Here is a 19,513-nt window from a genome sequence, read left to right as displayed (position 1 = left end):
AATCGCTAGGCGCTAGTCGGCCGGTGGCGTATCGACTAGCGATTAATCGGATCGGGATTTTATATGTAATTTTCAGTTTTATATGTATATAAACACATTTTATATGTTTTTTCAAGTAGATAGGATTAGTTTCCGGAATTTACAGGTTTTGGTCAAGATTCTAGCTGGGATCGCTAGACTACCACCTATTTTTGGCCAATTAGGACTGGATTTGACCACTGTTGACCGCCTACTGATTAATTAGCCGATTTGATAAAAATTACTCGGTAAACCTCTGACCAGCGACTAATCAAAGGCTAGTCGGGATTTTTACAACCATGATTTCAATAATGGATATTTTTTTTGAACGGTGAGAATCTTTAACTTGTTGTGAGAGAGATCTTACACCCTCCTAAACGGAGAGCCCTAACCCCACTCCATTATTTAACTTGTATTTCAATAATGGATATTAGAAATTGAATAACGGGTCAAGACGGGTTCGGGTCAGAATAGGCTAATTTAAAACCGTTTCAATCTGGTATACTTCTGACATATTTGAGCCGTAGCTGTTGAACTATTACTGGTAGATTGTTTTTGAATACTCTATATGCATATATATGTAAAATCAGATATAAGAAACAAAGGACTTTAGTCCCTCTAATGACTGGTCAAAATTGTCATGTTGTCTGATGGATTTTCTTATCCACTTTGAAATGTAGATTAGATTTTTTTCTTGGCGGAAGCGCTCATCTGCTTGCAATATTGACCATGATAAGGATTCCAACGTCTTTAAAGAGCAATAACAGATAAGTTGACAATTGGCTGGATATAACCTATAGGTACGTATATAGGGAATCCTTACCTCGGAAGATTATGGCTCCATATATAGTCGAATCTGTGTCAGATGCATCGTCCTACACAAAAAAAATGTTTACGGAACATATGAGAAGGTCTCATACCTGTACAACATTACTGGCAAAACTCATCGTGAAATAAGAACGAAAATACCAACTTGGCAAACGACATTACAGGAAACTCACAGATTGTGATTACGTATAGGAACAATGGAAATTATACAAGTACTTAATAATTCTACTTATTTGTAAAGATGATTCACTTATAAAAATAGCCACTACATAAGTACATAGTATTAGTAATCCATGTTATCATCAAAAAAGAATGATACATGCTGCCTGATTAAGAGCTCGAAAAGCTTGCTGACAGTACGATTCACTTCCACTAAGAAGATTTTTAGACGATTTAAATGTGTCATTGTATTTCTTCTTTTCTGCTACTTGGATATCAAACCTGATGAAAAATTATACCTATCAGCAGGATGTGAAGTATAAAAACAAATACATCCTATCAAAAATGCAAATGCACTCGAAAACAGAAAGTGAGGCTTACACATTTGAAAAAGGAATCCCCACAATTATCTAAGATTCTAAAGTGGTAGTCAAGGAACAATACTATAACCACGCTCTGAGAAATTACTAGAGGTTATTGTATACACAAGTTCCAACTTCTCAAAAAAAAAAAAAAAGGATACAACCGTTCGAGCATTGTCATCCGAGAAGTCAATTCCTTCTGAGACCTATACAGCCAGAATGTGGCCCTATCAATGATCCATATGACAGATCAAGATGAGATAAAAACAATAAGAGGAAGGTGACACATCAGGATACCTTTCCTCGACAAACAACAAGTAATGTAGCTCCGTTTAAGTTCCTCGACAATCAGCGCCAACAGCCGTCCAAATCTACCAATCACCCCATGGAACCATTGTTCGCAATCCCCTACACATACCCTTGCAGCCTTACAAGACAACCAATCCTTCACGAACCCTACATCAGGTGGTCGATGTCCGTCTCAGTTGTAAACCTCACTATTACCGTGAATCCACCATCGTCGTCGTCATTAGCGGCCCCAAGATCTTGTTCCTTCAAGCCCCCTCTTTCTCTCGCGTGTGGTGGGTTTCTGGAAATATGGAGAATGGGCAGAATCGAGAAGAAATTAAGAGATTTGGTTCTTGGAATCATGCAATTGAAAGATGAAAACTGCAACTACTGGAAGTTTTGGGGAGATTAGTGTTTTGCAATTAGGGTTTGGAATGGAGATGGAGGGGGTGTTTGGCCTAGTTTTTATTTTTTGGCTTATGCTTATATTTTAAACTAGCTTATAGCTTATTTTCTATCATTTGATAAGTTATTTTTAATATGTTTGGATTAGCTTATAGCTTATTTATATCATTTGCCCTTACACAAAGAAGGTTTCTTCAAATAAGCTAAAAAACCATCATCAAATAAGCTTATTCAAATTAGCTTATATAAGCTAATAAGCATAAGCTTAAAAAGCTAAACCAAACATCAAATTAAGCTTATTTTGTAAAAAAAAACTAAAAAAAGCTATAAGCTTTGTTAAAAAAGCTAGGCCAAACACCCCCGGAGAGAAAATATATAATTTTTGAAAGTTTTCGAATCATGAATTTGAAAGATGAAAACTACAACTACTGAATTTTTTTATCACACAAATTAATGTATTTATATTTATTTTATATAAATTAATAATTAATAATACTTACAAAGTTAAAAAATTGTAAATTGAGGTTATATTTTATTTGTATATTCTATATATAAATTTAGGGATGGCAATGGATCGTGTTTGGCTAATCATATACCTATTCCCGGTTGTAAAACAATATCTCATAGTAGGCCCTAAACTCGACGTGGTCTACTAAGGCTCAATATGTCCTGTGAACACATGTATGATCTACTTTTGTCCATCGTAATCCATTAAGGCCCAATATGGTCCATTAAGACATGTATGATCAGTTATTGTCCATTGTGATCCATTAAGTTCCAAAATGGTTCCACTAAAACATATATGGTCTACTATTGTCCATTGTGTCTCACTAAGGCCCAATATGGTCCATTAAGACACGTATGATCTACTATTGTCCATTATGATCCATTAAGGCCCAATATGATCCATTAAGACATGCACGATCTACTATTGTTCATTGTGATCTATTAAGGCCCAATATGGTCCATTAAGACATGTATGATAAACTATTGTCCATTATGTTCCATTAAGGCCTAATATGGTCCATTAAGACTTTTCTAGTATGGCTAATAGGTGTCACAATTTTTTTATTAAAGTGTGGGTAAAGGTTTCAAATACATGTGTTATTGGTTACATGAAAATAAATAATGTGATATTTGATCACATTTGGCCACACTTTGCTAGTGTGGCTAATATATGTCACATTTTTTCTTGAAGTGTGGCTAAACGTGTCAAATACATGTGTTTTTCGTCACATGAAACAAATATATATGGCCGTAGATCACATTTGGCCACACTTTTCGAGTTGTGGCTTGTAAATGTCACATTATTTTCTTATAATGTGGCTAAAAGTTTTGAATTGTTATACAATGGTCACATGAATAAAAGACATGTGTGGCTAAAAGTAGGCTAGAAAGTTTTGAAATGTCATTAATGACCTTTAGCCACACATTTATTTGAAAGTGTGGCATAGAGGTTTTTGAAAAAGTGTGGCCGTAGGTCACATTTGACGTAGTGTTAATTGTCAACATATACATGTGTGATTTAGTTTACGAAGATTTTTCAATGCCGAGAACCCGATTAGAGAGTAAAAAAGGCATAAGGTTCACAATGGTGTAAAACTAAAATGGGATATACCGGGCTAGGATTCGAGTTACAGGAACAAGGGCCAAACCAACCACCCAAGAATGGAATAGTCGAGCGAATACACTTGACAACCTCCTAGAAGCAGCTTTTCTTGACACCAGACCTTTCTCCATCAATTAGGAATCTGATGTCGTCACTAAACACATACCTTAAATTGTAGCTATTTTTTGAGTGTTTTTTTTGGTGTATAATCCACACACACACACACACACATATATATATATATATGTAACATATATATATATATGTATATATATATATATATCACCATTGCTCTTGATTTTCTTGACTGTATATCTCTTAAATGTCATCATATATACGTGTGATTTAGTTTACGAAGATTTTTCAATGCCGAGAACCTCGATCAGAGAGTAAAAAAGGTGTAATGTTCACAATGGTGTAAAATTGAATGGGATATACCGGGCTAGGATTCGAGTTTCAGGAACAATGGCCAAACCAATCACCAAAGAATGGAATCGTCGAGCGAGATCACTTGTCAACCTCCTGGAAGCAGCTTTTCTTGCCACCAGACCGTTCTCCATCAATTAGGAATCTGATGCCGTCACTTAACACATACCTTAAATTGAATCTATTTTTTGAGTGTTTATTTTTTGGTGTCAAATCCGCATATATATAACCATTGCTCTTTATTTTCTTGACTGTCTATCTCTTAAATGTCAAGAAATACACGTGTGATTTAGTTTACGAAGATTTTTCAATGCCGAGAACCTCGATCAGAGAGTAAGAAAGGCGTAAGGTTCACAATGGTGTAAAACTAAAATGGGATATACCAGGCTAGGATTCGAGTTACAGGAACAAGGTCCAAACCAACCATCCAAGAATGGAATTGTCGAGCGAAAACACTTGACAACCTCCTGGAAGCAGCTTTTCTTGCCACCAGAACTTTCTCCATCAATTATGAATTTGATGTCGTCACTAAACATATACATTAAAATGTAGCTATTTTTTGAATGTTTATTTTTTGGTGTCTAATCCGCATATATATCACTATTGCTCTTGATTTTGTTGACTGTATATCTCTTAAATATCAACATATACACGTGTTATTTAGTTTATGAAGATTTTTCATTGCCAAGAACCTCGATCAGAGAGAAAGAAAGGCGTAAGGTTCACAATGGTGTAAAACTAAAATGGGATATACTGGGCTAGGATTCGTGTTACAGGAACAAGGGCCAAACCAACCACCCAAGAACGGAATCGTCAACCGAAAACACATGACAACCTCCTGGAAGCAACTTTTCTTGCCACCAGACCTTTCTCCATCAATTAGGAATCTGATTCCATCATTAAACACAAACCTGAAATTGTAGCTATTTTTAGAGTGTTTATTTTTTGGTGTCTAATCCGCAGTATCACCATTCCTCTTGATTTTGTTGACTGTATATCTCTTAAATGTCAACATATACACGTGTGATTTAGTTTACGAAGATTTTTAATTGCCAAGAACCTCGACCAGAGAGTAAAAAATGCGTAAGGTTCACAATGGTGTAAAACTAAAATGGGATATATCGGGCTAGGATTTGAGTTATAGGAACAAGGGCCAAACCAACCACCCAAGAATGGAATCGTAGAGCGAAAACACTTGACAACCTCTTGGAAGCAGCTTTCCTTGCCACCAGACCTTTATCTGTCAATTAGGAATCTGATGCCGTCACTAACACATACCTTAAATTGTAGCTATTTTTTGAGTGTATATCTTTTGGTGTCTAATCAGCATATATATCACAATTTCTCTTTATTCTCTTGACTGTATATCTTTTAAATGTCAACATATACACGTGTGATTTAGTTTACGAAGATTTTTCAATGCCGAGAACCTTGATCAGAGAGTAAAAAAGGCGTATGGTTCACAATGGTGTAAAACTAAAATGGGATATACCGGGCTAGGATTCGAGTTACAAGAACAAGGTCCAAACCAACCACCCAAGAATGGAATCGTCGAGCGAAAACACTTGACAACCTCCTGGAAGCAGCTTTTCTTGCCACCAGACCTTTCTCCATCAATAAGGAATCTGATGTGTCAGTAAACACAAACCTTAAGTTGTAGCTATTTTTTAAGTGTTTATTTTTTGGTGTCTAATCCGCATATGTATCACCGTTGCTCTTGATTTTCTTGACTGTATATCTCTTAAATGTCAACATATACACGTGTGATTTAGTTTACGATGATTTTTCAATGCCAAGAACCTCGATCAGAGAGTAAAAAAGGCGTATGGTTCACAATGGTGTAAAACTAAAATGGGATATACCGCGCTAGGATTTGAGTTACAGGAACAAGGGCCAACAAACCATCCAAGAATGGAATCGTCGAGCGAATACACTTGACAACCTCCTGGAAGCAGCTTTTCTTGCCACCAGACCTTTCTCCATCAATAAGGAATCTGATGAGTCACTAAACACAAACCTTAAGTTGTAGCTATTTTTTAAGTGTTTATTTTTTGGTGTCTAATCCGCATATGTATCACCATTGCTCTGGATTTTCTTGACTGTATATCTCTTAATTGTCAACATATACATGTGTGATGTAGTTTACGAAGATTTTTCAATGCCGAGAACCCGATTAGAGAGTAAAAAAGGCATAAGGTTCACAATGGTGTAAAACTAAAATGGGATATACCGGGCTAGGATTCGAGTTACAGGAACAAGGGCCAAACCAACCACCCAAGAATGGAATAGTCAAGCGAATACACATGATAACCTCCTGGAAGCAGTTTTTCTTGACACCAGACCTTTCTCCATCAATTAGGAATCTGATGTCGTCACTAAACACATACCTTAAATTGTAGCTATTTTTTGAGTGTTTTTTTGGTGTATAATCCACACACACACACACACACACACACACACATATATATATATATATATATATATATATATATATATATATATATATATATATATATATATATATATATATATCACCATTGCTCTTGATTTTCTTGACTGTATATCTCTTAAATGTCATCATATATACGTGTGATTTAGTTTACGAAGATTTTTCAATGCCGAGAACATCGATCAGAGAGTAAAAAAGGCGTAAGGTTCACAATGGTGTAAAATTAAATGGGATATACCGGGCTAGGATTCGAGTTTCAGGAACAATGGCCAAACCAATCACCAAAGAATGGAATCGTCGAGCGAGAACACTTGTCAACCTCCTGGAAGCAGCTTTTCTTGCCACCAGACCGTTCTCCATCAATTAGGAATCTGATGCCGTCACTTAACACATACCTTAAATTGAATCTATTTTTTGAGTGTTTATTTTTTGGTGTCAAATCCGCATATATATCACCATTGCTCTTTATTTTCTTGACTGTCTATCTCTTAAATGTCAACAAATACACGTGTGATTTAGTTTACGAAGATTTTTCAATGCCGAGAACCTTGATCAGAGAGTAAGAAAGGCGTAAGGTTCACAATGGTGTAAAACTAAAATGGGATATACCAGGCTAGGATTCGAGTTACAGGAACAAGGTCCAAACCAACCACCCAAGAATGGAATCGTCGAGCGAAAACACTTGACAACCTACTGGAAGCAGCTTTTCTTGCCACCAGACCTTTCTCCATCAATTAGCAATCTGATGCCGTCACTAAACACATACCTTAAATTGTAGCTATTTTTTGAGTGTTTACTTTTTTGGTCTAATCCGCATATATAAAACCATTGCTCTTGATTTTCTTGACTGTATATCTCTAAAATGTCAACATATACACGTGTGATTTAGTTTATGAAGATTTTTCAATGCCGAGAACCTCAATCAGAGAGTAACAAAGGCGTAAGGTTCACAATGGTGTAAAACTAAAATGGGATATAATGGGCTAGGATTCGAGTTACAGGAACAAGGGTCAAACCAACCACCCAAGAATGGAATCGTCGAGCGAAAACACTTGACAACCTCCTACAAGCAGCTTTTCTTGCCACCAGAACTTTCTCCATCAATTTGGAATTTGATGCCGTCACTAAACACATACATTAAATTGTAGCTATTTTTTTAGTGTTTATTTTTTGGTGTCAAATGCACATATATATCACTTTTGCTCTTGATTTTGTTGACTGTATATCTCTTAAATATCAACATATACACGTGTTATTTAGTTTATGAAGATTTTTCAATGCCGAGAACCTCGATCAGAGAGTAAGAAAGGCGTAAGGTTCACAATGGTGTAAAACTAAAATGGGATATACCGGGCTAGGATTCGTGTTACAGGAACAAGGGCCAAACCAACCACCCAAGAATGGAATCGTCAACCGAAAACACATGACAACCTCCTGGAAGCAACTTTTCTTGCCACCAGACCTTTCTCCATCAATTAGGAATCTGATTCCCTCATTAAACACAAACCTGAAATTGTAGCTATTTTTAGAGTGTTTATTTTTTGGTGTCTAATCCACAGTATCACCATTCCTCTTGATTTTGTTGACTGTATATCTCTTCAATGTCAACATATACACGTGTGATTTAGTTTACGAAGATTTTTAATTGCCGAGAACCTCGACCAGAGAGTAAAAAATGCGTGAGGTTCACAATGGTGTAAAACTAAAATGGGATATATCGGGTTAGAATTCGAGTTATAGGAACAAGGGCCAAACCAATCACCCAAGAATGGAATCGTCGAGCGAAAACACTTGACAACCTCCTGGAAGCAGCTTTCCTTGCCACCAGACCTTTCTCTGTCAATTAGGAATCTGATGCCGTCACTAAACACATACCTTAAATTGTAGCTATTTTTTTGAGTGTATATCTTTTAGTGTCTAATCAGCATATATATCACCATTGCTCTTTATTCTCTTGACTGTATATCTTTTAAATGTCAACATATACACGTGTGATTTAGTTTACGAAGATTTTTCAATGCCGAGAACCTCGATCAGAGAGTAAAAAAGGCGTATGGTTCACAATGGTGTAAAACTAAAATGGGATATACCAGGCTAGGATTCGAGTTACAAGAACAAGGTCCAAACCAACCACCCAAGAATGGAATCGTCGAGCGAAAACACTTGTCAACCTCCTGAAAGCAGCTTTTCTTGCCACCAGACCTTTCTCCATCAATAAGGAATCTGATGAGTCACTAAACACAAACCTTAAGTTGTAGCTATTTTTTAAGTGTTTATTTTTTGGTGTCTAATCCACATATGTATCACCATTGCTCTTGATTTTCTTGACTATATCTTTTAATTGTCAACATATACATGTGTGATTTAGTTTACGAAGATTTTTCAATGCCGAGAACCCGATTAGAGAGTAAAAAAGGCATAAGGTTCACAATGGTGTAAAACAAAAATGGGATATACCGGGCTAGGATTCGAGTTACAGGAACAAGGGCCAAACCAACCACCCAAGAATGGAATAGTCGAGCGAATACACTTGACAACCTCCTGGAAGCAGCTTTTCTTGACACCAGACCTTTCTCCATCAATTAGGAATCTAATGTCGTCACTAAACACATACCTTAAATTGTAGCTATTTTTTGAGTGTTTTTTTTGGTGTATAATCCACACACACATACACACACACACACACACATATATATATATATATCACCATTGCTCTGGATTTTCTTGACTGTATATCTCTTAAATGTCATCATATATACGTGTGATTTAATTTACGAAGATTTTTCAATGCCGAGAACCTCGATCAGAGAGTAAAAAAGGCGTAAGGTTCACAATGGTGTAAAATTAAATGGGATATACCGGGCTAGGATTCGAGTTTCAGGAACAATGGCCAAACCAATCACCAAAGAATGGAATCGTCGAGCGAGAACACTTGTCAACCTCCTGGAAGTAGCTTTTCTTGCCACCAGACCGTTCTCCATTAATTAGGAATCTGATGCCGTCACTTAACACATACCTTAAATTGAATCTATTTTTTGAGTGTTTATTTTTTGGTGTCAAATCCGCATATATATCACCATTGCTCTTTATTTTCTTGACTGTTTATCTCTTAAATGTCAACAAATACACGTGTGATTTAGTTTACAAAGATTTTTCAATGCCGATAACCTCGATCAGAGAGTAAGAAAGGCGTAAGGTTCACAATGGTGTAAAACTAAAATGGGATACACAAGGCTAGGATTCGAGTAACAGGAACAAGGTCCAAACCAACCACCCAAGAATGGAATCGTCGAGCGAAAACACTTGACAACCTCCTGGAAGCAGCTTTTCTTGCCACCAGACCTTTGTCCATCAATTAGCAATCTGATGCCGTCACTAAACACATACCTTAATTTGTAGCTATTTTATGAGTGTTTACTTTTTGGGGTCTAATCCGCATATATATCACCATTGCTCTTGATTTTCTTGACTGTATATCTCTTAAATGTCGACATATACACGTGTGAAACTAAAATGGGATATAATGGGCTAGGATTCGAGTTACGGGAACAAGGGTCAAACCAACCACCCAAGAATGGAATCGTCGAGCGAAAACACTTGACAACCTCCTACAAGCAGCTTTTCTTGCCACCAGAACTTTCTCCATCAATTAGGAATTTGATGCCGTCACTAAACACATACATTAAATTGTAGCTATTTTTTGAATGTTTATTTTTTTTTTGTCTAATCCGCATATATATCACTATTGCTCTTGTTTTTGTTGACTGTATATCTCTTAAATATCAACATATACACGTGTTATTTAGTTTATGATGATTTTTCAATTCCGAGATCCTCGACCAGAGAGTAAGAAAGGCGTAAGGTTCACAATGGTGTAAAACTAAAATGGGATATACCGGGCTAGGATTCGTGTTACAGGAACAAGGGCCAAACCAACCACCCAAGAATGGAATCGTCAACCGAAAACACATGACAACCTCCTGGAAGCAACTTTTCATGCCACCATACCTTTCTCCATCAATTAGGAATCTGATTCCGTCATTAAACACAAACCTGAAATTGTAGCTATTTTTAGAGTGTTTATTTTTTGGTGTCTAATCCGCAGTATCACCATTCCTCTTGATTTTGTTGACAGTATATCTCTTAAATGTCAACATATACACGTGTGATTTAGTTTACGAAGATTTTTAATTGCCAAGAACCTCGACCAGAGAGTAAAAAATGCGTCAGGTTCACAATGGTGTAAAACTAAAATGGGATATATCGGGCTAGGATTCGAGTTATAGGAACAAGGGCCAAACCAACCACCCAAGAATGGAATTGTCGAGCGAAAACACTTGACAACCTCCTGGAAGCAGCTTTCCTTGCCACCAGACCTTTCTCTGTCAATTAGGAATCTGATGCCGTCACTAAACACATACCTTAAATTGTAGCTATTTTTTGGGTGTTTATTTTTTGGTGTCTAATCCGCATATATATCACCATTGCTCTTGATTTTCTTGACTGTATATCTCCTAAATGTCAACATATACATGTGTCATTTAGTTTACGAAGATTTTTCAATGCCAAGAACCTCGATCAGAGAGTAAAAAAGGCGTAAGGTTCACAATGGTGTAAAACTAAAATGGGATATACCGCGCTAGGATTTTAGTTACAGGAACAAGGGCCAACAAACCATCCAAGAATGGAATCGTCGAGCGAATACACTTGACAACCTCCTGGAAGCAGCTTTTCTTGCCACCAGACCTTTCTCCATCAATAAGGAATCTAATGAGTCACTAAACACAAACCTTAAGTTGTAGCTATTTTTTAAGTGTTTATTTTTTGGTGTCTAATCCGCATATGTATCACCATTGCTCTTGATTTTGTTGACTGTATATCTCTTAAATGTCAACAAATACTCGTGTGATTTAGTTTACAAAGATTTTTTCAATGCCGAGAACCTCGATCAGAGAGTAAAAAAGGCGTAAGGTTCACAATGGTGCAAAACTAAAATGGGATATACCAGGCTAGGATTCGAGTTAAAGGAACAAGGGCCAAACCAACCACCCAAGAATGGAATCGTCGAGCGAAAATACTTGACAACCTCCTGGAAGCAGCTTTTCTTGCCACCAGACCTTTCTCCATCAATTAGGAATCTTATGCCGTCACTAAACACATACCTTAAATTGTAGCTATATTTTGAGTGTTTATTTTTTGCTGTCTAATCCGCATATATATTGTGACAACTCAAACTTTAGACTCACTTTGATGTAACGTTACGTACCTATATGACACTTTGAGTTAATGAATGTTACGATGTTACGTACTTATGTGAACTTGATTATATAATTGAATGAATGTTGTGTTATGTGCATTGTGTATATTATGTGTACATGTATGAATTGAACCGCACAAGCTCACATCACCCGCACAAGGCCGTTTGGGCCTCATTCTTGTACGCGGACCATTAGGGCAGCCCATTGGGGGTTCGGCCCACTTTACTTTCACGCGAACAAACACCCGTAAGGGGTTTTGTTCTCTCACTTGTTACAACACATTATCACACACACAAACCCTAGGCGATTTCCTTCTCTCTCTCGTTGCTTGGAACCCGACGGCACACACACACACTCTTTCTAACCGAAGACTATTGCTCGGATCACCTTTTCTGCCACTAATCGGTTAGTATGTTTGATTATGTTCCTGTATGATTCGTGTGGTATTGTTTGTGTTCTTGCTAATCGTTTGTTTACCGTATGAGTGTAATCGGATGAGATATGTTATTAAGATAAACTGATTTGATATTGCTTTGCCGAGTATGCGAGATGGTGATGTTTGAGTGTTGTTAATGTTCATAAATCGGCTCACATGTTTTAGAATTGCATGATGATAAACTAGGGCTAATCCGGCTAGGGTTCATGTAATCGGTGATAATAAGATGCATGGTTATTGATGATGTTAATGATAATACTCTTGTTAATCGGTTACATGATTATGAAATTGGATTGTGTGATATAAACCGAATGGCAATTGATGATGCTTGCAAAATCAGTCGATGTGCTAGGTGGTTCGGATTGAATGTTATGATACATGTTCATACGAATTGTTCATGATTTGGATTAGGGTTCATACGTTTTGGATGGTAGAATTCCCTGTTTGATCGATTTGGTGTTAACTGAATTGTTGGAATGGTGTTAATTGATAAGATGTAATTATGGAAATTACTAAATGCTTGTAACCGAATAGCTTGATTCATGGAAATTAGTTAATTGGTCGCACAAGACCTCTTGATCGTACAAGAGGTCCATCGCACAAAGCCGATCCGATCACACATGCCACCCGGTCGCACAAGGGGTATTAAACGCACAAGATACCCTGAATCGCACAAGGTTAGCGGATCCGTTTAACTGTTGGGCCGGTGGACATGTTGGGTTGGGCTGGTCAGTCGCACAAGCCTATCCAATCGTACAAGGACCCTCGGATCGCACAAGGATACACTTATTTGCTAACTGTTTTGCTATTGGGCCTTAAGCCCAATCCGAGTCGCACAACCCGTCCGGGTCGCACAAGATGTTTGTTTAATTGTTTTGGGCCGCATAAGTTTGGACTGTTTACTTATTTGTGGACCGGGAATCGTTGGGCTTAGGCACTAACATCGCACAAGGCGGTTGGGCTCGCACAAGCTCGATGGCCCAACCGTTCGACTCGCACAAGTGAGAATGTATGTTTTGTTTGTTACGTGGTTGCCATGATTTATACGTGATAGTAACGTGTTAACTTATGTGACGCATACGTGTTTTACCTTAGTCAAAACCTGACTCGTGTGGTAACCCTGTTAGGACGAGGTTGACCGTCTTAGTTCAAGAACCTTTTATTGTGTATCTGCCGAGCAAACCAAGGTGAGTTCACACAGCCAAGGCATGGGATTCCCGGGTTGGGAATTGGGTTGGAATGTTGATATGATATGATTACTCGTACCTACGCAAACACTAGACTATAGACCATCGTCCTCAGGATAGTCAGGACACGTTACGTAAAGCCTACGTAACCCAGTAAATGCCATTTGTCTCCCGGGTCGGGAGGACACGTTACGTAAAGCCTACGTAACCCAATACCTTCTACTGTCTTCCGGGTCGGAAGGACACGCTGCGTAAAGCCTACGTAGCCCCCACGCGTACCACTGTCCTCGGGGAAGGGCACGTCACGTAAAGCCTGCGTGACCCAGTACGTATTCCTGTTCTCGGTTTAAGAAGAACACATGGTTGCACTAGTCTAGTAAGTACCATAATGGGAATCCCCCATTGTTAAGGATAATCGTGAGAATCCCTCACCACTAGATGAACTTACGCATTACTGTTATGAACTTACTTTCTGTGAACTCGCTCAACTAGTTTGTTGATTATCTGCTGCATGCCTTGCAGGACCTTAGGTATACTTGGAGCTTGCACCAGAGGAGAAGCGGGTCGTTGTGGACAAGAACACGTGAATGCTTATTAAACACTTTTACATTCACACATTGATACTTAAGTTTTGGGTTTTACCTTTAATGCTTCCGCTACATATACAATGTTTGGTTTTGAACATCAATTATGTCTATGATTATTAATAAATGCTATGTTTGATATAATTGGTGGCTTGATCCTGGTCATGTCACGCCTCCAAGTGGTGGTACTCCGCGTGTGGGATTTTGGGGGTGTGACAGATTGGTATCAGAGCCATTGGTTATAGAGAACTTGGTTTTGATATGGGAAAACGTTTTTATTAAAACCGGACTATAACCAGAACAGTGCTCTCAACGATCCACAACGACGCTTCGCTCCACGTGCAAGACTCGACATACTAGGTAATAAGGTTTATGTTTATTGCCTGTTTGCTAGAACTGCTTAGAACTTTGCTCGCATTACGTTTAGATACACATGATACTATAGCATGAGAATCCTTACGTGCTTACACTTTTCTGTCATCGCCCTACTCGCGAACCACTCTCACTTTACTTTTTACTATGAAGATCATGTCTGGAAGAATTAACATGACACAAGCCCAGCTAGAGGCTCTCGTTCAAGCTCAAGTTGCTGCGGCACTTGCAGCTGCTCAAGCAGGTAGTATACCCTGCAGTATAGATTCATACTAGGATCCTTAGATCCTGCATTGACTCTCGTATTTAATCTCGCCCTATTCGTACACAATAGGTCAACACGCGCAGCAACCTGTTTGCACCTTTAAGAACTTCATGGACTGTCGTCCAAGTACCTTCAGCGGCACAGAGGGGGCAGTGGGACTCCTCCACTGGTTCGAGAAGCTAGAGTCAGTTTTTGAGATGTGTGAGTGCCCTGAGGCTCGCAAGGTCAAGTACGCCACTGGCACCTAGGAAGGAATCGCGCTAACCTGGTGGAACGCGCAGGTGCAAATTCTGGGGTTGGCAGCTGCTAACGCCACACCCTGGAACGATTTTAAGGAACTCATCAAAAGGGAATATTGCACGCGTGAGGATATTCACAAGTTGGAAGACGAGCTGTATAATTTGAAAATGGTTGGGTCAGAGATCGAAGCGTATACTAAACGGTCGAATGAGCTGGCTGTGCTGTGTCCAACCATGGTGGATCCTCCATACAAGCGCATTGAGATGTATCTCAAGGGATTGGCGCCAGAGATCCAGAGCCATGTTACCTCGGCTAATCTCGACAACATCCAGGAAATTCAGCGCCTCGCTCATCGTATCACCGACCAGGCAGTGGATCAGAATAAACTGCCTAAACGTGTCAGCGCTACTGCTACAGTCACTCCTTCAGCTACTCCTGCTACTACTAGTGACAGCAAAAGAAAGTGGGATGGAGAGTCTAGTAAAGGTTCAACATCCATTCAGTCTCAAGCTCAGCAACAGAAGACTGACCACTACCAGAGTCCCAGTCAGCAATCCTCTGGTGGTCATAGACGGGGGAGATATCAGGGATTTCACCCCAAGTGTCACAATTGCAACAGGCACCATAGCGGCCCATGCAGCAAGGGTCGTTGCCAAAGGTGTCTCAAGATGGGTCACGAGGCCAAAGACTGTAGGAGCCCACGGCCTGCAAACCAGAACCAGCAACCGCAACAACCAGCTCCACAGAACCCACAGCAGCAACAGCAGCCACAGCGTGGAAACCGGGGATGTTTCCAGTGTGGGGCTGAAGGTCATTTCAAACGCGACAGCCCTCAGTTGAACCAGAATCGCAACAACAATAACCAGGGCAACGGGAACAACAACGGTGGGAACAACAACAATAATGGCAACGAGGCTAGGGGACGCGCTTTTGTGCTAGGTCGAGGTGACGCAGTGAACGATCCCAATCTGGTTATGGGTAAGTTTCTCCTCGACAATATTTACGTTACTGTTTTGTTTGATTCGGGTGCGGATACAAGCTATATGTCTGTGAAAATGTGTCAACTGCTAAAACGTGCACCAACACTTTTACCCACCAAACACGTAGTAGAGTTAGCTAACGGTAAAAGTATAGAAGCCACGCACGTAGTTCAGGGTTGTAATCTTATCCTAGCTGGTCAAGTTTTCTCTATCGATCTCATTCCCATAGTTTTGGGTAGCTTGGACATCGTGATTGGGATGGATTGGCTATCCCAACACCAGGCAGAAATTCTATGCAGTGAGAAGATCATTCGTATTCCACGTTCTGGTCAAGAACCTCTCGAAGTCCAAGGCGACAAGAGTGGTGCTGTAGTTGGCATCATCTCTTTCTTGAAGGCTCAGAAATGTTTACGAAAGGGGCACACTGCCATTCTGGCACTCGTTACAGACGCATCAGCAAAAGAAAAGAAATTGGAGGATATTCCAATTGTACGCGACTACCCTCAGGTGTTTCCTGAAGACTTACCTGGCTTACCGCCTCATCGTCAGGTCGAATTTCAAATCGAGCTCGCTCCAGGAGCAGCACCCATAGCTCGCGCCCCATACCGTCTAGCTCCATCAGAGTTGGAAGAATTGTCAAAGCAGCTACAAGAGCTCTTGGAAAAGGGTTTCATTCGTCCAAGCTCTTCGCCTTGGGGAGCTCCAGTACTTTTCGTGAAAAAGAAAGACGGTACGTTCAGAATGTGCATCGACTACCGTGAACTCAAAAAGGTGACGGTGAATAACCGTTATCCTCTTCCACGCATAGACGACTTATTCGACCAGTTGCAAGGGTCGTGTTACTATTCGAAGATAGACTTGAGGTCTGGTTATCATCAGCTGAGAGTCCGGGATGAGGACGTCTCCAAGACTGCATTCAGAACTCGTTATGGCCACTACGAGTTTCTTGTCATGCCGTTCGGATTAACGAACGCGCCTGCCGTATTTATGGATCTTATGAACAGGGTGTGCAAACCCTATCTTGACAAGTTCGTCATTGTTTTCATCGACGACATTCTGATCTACTCCAAGAGTCAGGAGGAACACGAGCAGCATCTTCGCCTTATTTTGGAACTCCTTCGGAAGGAACAACTATACGCTAAGTTTTCAAAATGCGACTTCTGGCTTCGTGAAGTCCATTTCTTAGGCCACGTAGTAAACAAGGATGGGATCCATGTCGATCCATCCAAAGTAGATTCGATCAGAAACTGGCTTGCACCACGAACGCCAACGGAAATACACCAATTCTTAGGTCTGGCGGGTTATTACAGAAGGTTTATTAAAGACTTTTCGAAGATTGCTCAGCCGCTTACGTTACTGACACAGAAGGGTGTCACCTATCGCTGGGGAGAGCCCCAGGAGACTGCTTTTCAGCACTTAAAGGATAGACTTTGCTGCGCACCTATCCTCTCTCTGCCAGAGGGCACAGACGACTTCGTGGTTTATTGTGATGCATCCATTCGGGGACTTGGATGTGTGTTAATGCAGCGCGACAAGGTTATTGCTTACGCTTCACGCCAACTTAAGGTTCATGAACGGAACTACACGACGCACGATCTAGAGCTGGGAGCCGTTGTCTTCGCGCTTAAGATATGGCGACACTACCTGTACGGTACCAGGTGCACAATTTACACCGATCACAGGAGTCTCGAGCATATCCTTAAGCAGAAGGATTTGAACATGCGTCAACGGAGATGGGTTGAATTACTGAATGATTACGAATGCGCTATCAAGTATCATCCAGGCAAAGCCAATGTTGTGGCTGACGCCCTTAGTCGAAAGGACACCTTACCGAAGCGCGTGCGAGCGCTCCAGCTTACGATTCAGTCTAGTCTTCCTACTCAGATACGAGCTGCTCAGATAGAAGCACTGAAACCTGAAAACGTTAAGGCAGAAGCCCTACGCGGCTCACGACAGCAAATGGAACAGAAGGCAGAGGGCGCCTACTATGTAACGGGGCGTATTTGGGTCCCACTTTATGGCGGTCTACGCGAACTTGTAATGGATGAAGCTCATAAGTCTCGCTACTCGGTACATCCAGGGTCGGACAAAATGTACCACGACATCAGTACTACATACTGGTGGCCTAGTATGAAGGCCCACATCGCTACGTACGTTGGAAAATGCTTGACCTGTGCGAGAGTCAAGGTTGAATACCAGAAACCAGCGGGCCTACTTCAGCAGCCTAAGATACCTCAATGGAAATGGGAAGAAATTTCCATGGATTTCGTTACAGGCTTACCTAGATCCCAGCGTGGGAATGATACCATATGGGTGATCGTGGATCGACTCACCAAGTCTGCACACTTCCTACCTATAAAGGAAACGGATAAGTTCTCCACTCTCGCAGACGTCTATCTTAAAGAAGTTGTTTCGAGGCACGGGGTGCCCACATTCATCATTTCGGATCGCGATGCACGATTCACGTCAGAGCTTTGGCAAGCGATGCACAAATCTTTCGGCTCACGATTAGACATGAGCACAGCATATCATCCTCAGACGGATGGGCAGTCTGAGCGAACGATCCAAACTCTAGAAGACATGCTTCGGGCATGCGTCATCGATTTCGGCAACGGCTGGGAAAGGCATCTCCCTTTGGTGGAGTTCTCGTATAATAATAGTTATCACACCAGCATTCAAGCCGCTCCATTCGAGGCATTGTACGGGCGTAAATGCCGGTCACCTCTCTGTTGGGCAGAGGTGGGGGATAGCCAGATCACGGGTCCAGAGATTGTAGTGGACGCCACAGAAAAGATTGCACAGATACGACAACGCATGGCGGCAGCACGCGACCGTCAGAAAGCCTACGCGGACAAGCGTAGAAAACCTTTGGAATTTCAGGTCGGGGACCGGGTTTTATTGAAAGTCTCACCCGGGAAGGGTGTGGTACGTTTTGGCAAACGGGGCAAACTGAATCCGCGGTACGTCGGACCATTCGAAATCATAGAAAAGATTGGCAAAGTAGCATACAAGCTAAACCTACCAGCTGAACTCGGGGCAGTTCACAATGTTTTTCATGTGTCGAACCTAAAGAAGTGCCTATCAGATGAAAACCTCATCATTCCTTTCAAAGAACTCACTATCGACGAGCGGTTGCAGTTCGTCGAGGAACCAGTTGAAATCACGGACCGGGATGTGAAGGTCCTCAAAAACAAGAGAATCCCTCTTGTTCGAGTACGTTGGAACTCCAAACGTGGCCCAGAGTACACCTGGGAACGCGAAGACAGGATGACAGAAATGTACCCCCAGTTATTCGAAACCAATGCAACCACTACTGAGGCTGAAGCTACTACTTCGGAATTTCGGGACGAAATTCCAGATCAACGGGGGGAGGATGTGACACCCCAGGAAAAATCAGTGAACAATACAGTTTACCTAGCTTCCTCAGTGAGTGCATACCAAATTTCGGGACGAAATTTCCAATTAGTTGGGGATAATGTGACAACTCGAACTTTAGACTCACTTTGATGTAACGTTACGTACCTATATGACACTTTGAGTTAATGAATGTTACGATGTTACGTACTTATGTGAACTTGATTATATAATTGAATGAATGTTGTGTTATGTGCATTGTGTATATTATGTGTACATGTATGAATTGAACC

Source organism: Helianthus annuus, chromosome 5 (assembly GCF_002127325.2).
Source record: "Helianthus annuus cultivar XRQ/B chromosome 5, HanXRQr2.0-SUNRISE, whole genome shotgun sequence".
Lineage (NCBI taxonomy): Eukaryota > Viridiplantae > Streptophyta > Magnoliopsida > Asterales > Asteraceae > Helianthus > Helianthus annuus.
Note: the sequence above shows the minus strand (reverse complement) of the source record.